This window comes from Lutjanus erythropterus, unplaced genomic scaffold (assembly GCF_056507025.1).
Source record: "Lutjanus erythropterus isolate fLutEry1 unplaced genomic scaffold, fLutEry1.hap2 Scaffold_185, whole genome shotgun sequence".
NCBI lineage: Eukaryota > Metazoa > Chordata > Actinopteri > Lutjaniformes > Lutjanidae > Lutjanus > Lutjanus erythropterus.
This window is the reverse complement of record NW_028146662.1, coordinates 32,501-37,500: the sequence shown is the minus strand read 5'-3', so window position 1 is coordinate 37,500 and position 5,000 is coordinate 32,501. Positions and strand designations below refer to the sequence as shown.

At 63.4% G+C, this 5,000-nt stretch overlaps 1 non-coding gene and 2 pseudogenes across 1 annotated transcript; all 3 read right to left on the bottom strand.

The window, feature by feature from the left end:
• LOC146304004 (28S ribosomal RNA) overlaps window positions 1-369 on the bottom strand; it is a 4,189-nt pseudogene extending 3,820 nt beyond the window's left edge.
• A 402-nt stretch (window positions 370-771) lies between these two features.
• On the bottom strand, window positions 772-931 carry LOC146304003 (5.8S ribosomal RNA). Its single transcript, XR_014769669.1, has one exon. It is a non-coding gene; the product is annotated as a 5.8S ribosomal RNA (ribosomal RNA).
• A 576-nt stretch (window positions 932-1,507) lies between these two features.
• Window positions 1,508-3,515, bottom strand: LOC146304002 (18S ribosomal RNA; annotated as a pseudogene).
• Window positions 3,516-5,000: the final 1,485 nt, after the last annotated feature.

The window sequence follows — 5,000 nt, the reverse complement described above, 5'->3', positions numbered from 1 at the left end:
CACGGTACTTGTTCGCTATCGGTCTCGTGTCGGTATTTAGCCTTAGATGGAGTTTACCACCCTCTTTGGGCTGTATTCCCAAACAACCCGACTCCGAGAAGCCCGGGTCCCGGGGCGACGGGGGCCGTTACCGGCCTGGCACCGTCCACGGGCAGAGCCTCCATCAGGAAAGACTCAGGCCCCCGGACGCAAACCCGGGCGGGGCGGACTTCCGTACACCACATTTCCCACGTCCGCCTCCGGGCGGGGATTCGGTGCTGGGCTCTTCCCTCTTCGCTCGCCGCTACTGAGGGAATCCTGGTTAGTTTCTTTTCCTCCGCTTAGTAATATGCTTAAATTCAGCGGGTCGTCTCGTCTGAGCTGAGGTCGTAGTCGAAAAAAACACCCCCTCTCCTCGGGGCGGGGCAGGAGGTTTCGTGGCTCCGTCCGTCCGACCGGCCGGCCGAGCGAACGACGGGCGGAGGAGGCTCACGGGCTTCGGCGAGGCCCGGCGGAGGTCGACGCGCGCCCCCCCCCACCGTGACGGAGTTACACGGCGTATGGCCCGGCGGTTAACCCCCCCCTGGCCCGGGGAGGGATTCGGCCGGACGGGCCGCGCCGGAACGCCGCCGACGGGGAGGGCCGGACCTCCGGTGGAGGGCCGTCTGCACCTAGGGGGACGAAGGCAACGGATGCCTGCGACGACCCCGGCCGCGGAGGAGGGGGTCCGCGCTCTCCGGGAGTACCCGGCGGAGCGCGGGGGGGGCCCCCCGTCTCCGATTGATGACAACGCGACACTCAGACAGGCGTAGCCGCGGCGCTCAACCGCGGCCGCAATGTGCGTTCGAAGAGTCGATGATCGATGTTTGGGGTTGTGGCAATTCACATCATTTCTCGCAGCTGGCTGCGTTCTTCATCGACACACGAGCCGAGTGATCCACCGCTCAGAGTTGTCGTTTTTGAGGCATAAACCTTGCAGGGGGAGGAGACAAGTTTTCAGAGACGACGTTTCTTTATTTGGGACACGGGAACCCCCGGGCGCTACCCCCTTCCGCCGGACGGGGGAGACATTAAACCCCCCGCCAAGCCCCGAAGGGGAGAGGCGAGTTGGGTACCCGGAGGCGCGAGTGCGGGCGACCTCGCCGCGCTCACGTGGGCAACCGTTTAACGCCAACAAGGTAGGGGCCCCCCCGGGGAAGGGCGCGCAGACACTTGAAGCCGTAGACCCGTCGCCCTAAGGGTGGAGACGGGAGCGGGGCGGTCTGCGCGACGGCGTTCGCTTGACGGGGGACCCGGCGGCCCCGACACGGAGCCGGAGCCGGAGACCAGGGTTGACCGAGGCCGCGGCGTGGGACGCCGCCACCAAGGGATTTGCGCTTTGGGGGAAACCCAGCCCCGAAGTACCGGACGCCCGGACGGACTCCGTGCGGGAGACCCCTCGGCATGTGGGAAGGGAAAGAAGGGGGTGGGGGAAAAAAAAGAACCGGTCTTTTTTTTTTTTTTTTTTTGGTCCCTTTTCCCGATCCGGCAATGATCCTTCCGCAGGTTCCCCTACGGAAACCTTGTTACGACTTTTACTTCCTCTAGACAGTCAAGTTCGGGCGACTTCCCGGCACCGCCAGGGACTCGGGTCGAGAGCCCCCGGCGTGCAGGTCCGACGACCTCGCTGGGCCGTCCGATCGGTAGTAGCGACGGGCGGTGTGTACAAAGGGCAGGGACTCAATCGGTGCTGGCTGGTGACCCGCGCCTACTGGGAATTCCTCGTTCGTGGGGAAGAATCTCAATCCCCAGTCCCAATCACGAGCGTGGGTTTCACAGGATTACCTCGGCCTCTCGGCTTAGGTGACGACGCCCGCTGACCCGCTCAGTGTAGCACGCGTGCGGCCCCGGACATCTAAGGGCATCACAGACCTGTTATAGCTCCATCTCACGTGGCTTCCGAACCACTTGTCCCTCTAAGAAGCTCGCACGCCGACCGCCAGAGGGCCGCGTAGCTAGTTAGCATGTCGGGGCCTCGCCCGTTATCGGAATTAACCAGACAGATCGCTCCACCGACTAAGAACGGCCATGCACCACCACCCACAAAATCGAGAAAGAGCTCTCAATCTGTCAATCCTTCCTGTGTCCGGACCGGGTGAGGTTCCCCGCGTTGAGTCGAATTAAGCCGCAGGCTCCACTCCTGGTGGTGCCCTTCCGTCAATTCCTTTAAGTTTCAGCTTTGCAACCATACTCCCCCCGGAACCCAAAGACTTCGGTTTCCCGGGAGCTGCCCGGCGGGTCATTTGCTATGGGTCGACGCCGCCGGATCGCTAGTCGGCATCGTTTACGGTCGGAACTACGACGGTATCTGATCGTCTTCGAACCTCCGACTTTCGTTCTTGATTAATGAAAACATTCTTGGCAAATGCCTTCGCTTCTGCGCGTCTTGCGCCGGTCCAAGAATTTCACCTCTAGCGGCGCAGTACGAATGCCCCCGGCCGTCCCTCTCAATCATGGCCCCGGTCCACAGAAAAACCCACAAAATAGGACCGCGGTCCTATTCCATTATTCCTAGCTTCAGTGATGCGGGCGGCAAAGGCCTGCTTTGAACACTCTCCTTTTTTCAAAGTAAACGCCTCGGACCCCGCGGGACACTCAGCTAAGAGCATCGAGGGGGCGCCGAAAGCCACAGGGCGCGGTCGGGGCCCCCCGCGTTTTTGCCGCGGTGCGGCGCCTCGCGGCGCGACCGCGGCGGAGGGGCCCCCGCCCGAGATCCAACTACGAGCGTTTTAACTGCAGCAACTTTAGGGTACGCTATTGGAGCTGGAATTACCGCGGCTGCTGGCACCAGACTTGCCCTCCAATGGCTCCTCGTTAAAGGGCTTAAAGTGTACTCATTTCGGTCGCGGCTCCTCACCAGAGGCCCGCACCGCTATTTATCGTCACTACCTCCCCGAGTCGGGAGTGGGTAATTTGCGCGCCTGCTGCCTTCCTTGGATGTGGTAGCCGTTTCTCAGGCTCCCTCTCCGGAATCGAACCCTGATTCCCCGTTACCCGTCGTCACCACGGTAGGCGCGTAGCCTACCGTCGACAGTTGATAGAGCAGACATTCGAATGAGACGTCGCCGCCGCGGGGGGCCAGCGATCGGCTCGAGGTTATCCAGAGTCACCAAAGCTTGCACGGTCGGGGGTCCCCCCCCGCCGCCGCCGCCCCCCCGGCAAAACCCCGCCCCAGCGAAAAGACGAACCGGATACCGCGACCCGGTATGCCCCGTGAGACGGAGAGAGCCCGGGGGGCGCGCGGGGGGGAGTTCCCCCTCGTGGGTTTTTCGGTCCTGATAAATGCACGCGTCCCCCCCGGAGGGGTTCGGCGCTCGTTTGCATGTATTAGCTCTAGGATTGCCACAGTTATCCAAGTAACGGGAGGAGCGATCAAAGGAACCATAACTGATTTACTGAGCCATTCGCAGTTTCACTGTACCTCGGCCGTGTGTACTTAGACATGCATGGCTTAATCTTTGAGACAAGCATATCCTACTGGCAGGATCAACCAGGTAGCCCAGCCAGCCGTGCCGGGGGAGGGGGCCCCCGGAGGCATTAGGGCAATGCGCCCGCGCCGAGCCGCCCCGGCGGGGGGCAAAGATGGGAGGGTGGAGAGGCGGGGGAGAGGGTAGGGGTGGGCATGGGGGTGGCGACGGGGCTGCCGCGCAGTCCGTCAGTCCGCCCGCACGCATGCCCGCCCGCCCGCCGTTCCCCCGGGTCCGGAGAGTTTGAGAAACACAGTGCTTGTCGCGGCCCGCGCCGCGCCGAGACGAGGCGAGGCCGCGTGGTAAGGCCTCTGGGACAGACGGGGCCGTTGGGTCTCGCTACCGATGGGTCGTGGGGGGGCTTCCCCTCCTCTCTACTGGGCAGGAGAGGGGCAGATGGGTAGACCCACAACCGTGTTCGCGTGGAAGGAGGAACCGTCGGCCCGAACGCCGGATCGACTTTGACGGCCGACCAGGCCGGCCGGGGCCCTCCAAAGGGCGGGTCGGGATTGCCGATCGGTCGGTGGGAAACCTGGTTTTGCAAACCTGGGAGGGCGGCGCAGGTGCACGCACCCCCGGAGGAGCCCCCACAGCCCACCCCTGTCACACGGGTACGATCTCCGAGGGGTTACGGGGTCGGTGGAGCTCCCGTTTGCAGGACAGCGTTTCCGAAATTGGGTGGAGCACAGCCTGGAGTTGTCTGGGGACCGAGGCCCACACCGAAGGGGTCGGACGAACCCTGACCACCTGATCCTCCTCCACCAAAACCACCACCACCACACTTACACCAACTCCCCGGGACCTCCGGGACCTCCGGGACCTCCTGGAGGAATCCCCACTCATACCCAGTAGACACCAGCTCCATCACCGGGAGCTCCTGGCCCTCTCACCACTCATACCGAGGAAACAAACAGACAGACAGACAGACAGACAGACAGACAGACAGACAGACAGACTGACAGACACCAGCTCCAGCTCCATCTCCGGGAGCTCCTGGCCCTCTCGTACCGAGGAAACAAACAGACAGACACCAGCTCCAGCTCCGTCTCCGGGAGCTCCTGGCCCTCTCGTACCGAGGAAACAAACCCCAGCTCCAGCTCCAGCTCCAGCTCCTTCTCCGGGAGCTCCTGGCCCTCTCGTACCGAGGAAACAAACCCCAGCTCCAGCTCCAGCTCCAGCTCCTTCTCCGGGAGCTCCTGGCCCTCTCGTACCGAGGAAACAAACCCCAGCTCCAGCTCCAGCTCCGGCTCCAGCTCCAGCTCCATCTCCGGGAGCTCCTGGCCCTCTCCGGGAGCTCCTGGCCCTCTCGTACCGAGGAAACAAACCCCAGCTCCAGCTCCAGCTCCAGCTCCTTCTCCGGGAGCTCCTGGCCCTCTCGTACCGAGGAAACAAACCCCAGCTCCAGCTCCAGCTCCGGCTCCAGCTCCAGCTCCATCTCCGGGAGCTCCTGGCCCTCTCGTACCGAGGAAACAAACCCCAGCTCCAGCTCCGGCTCCATCTCCGGGAGCTCCTGGC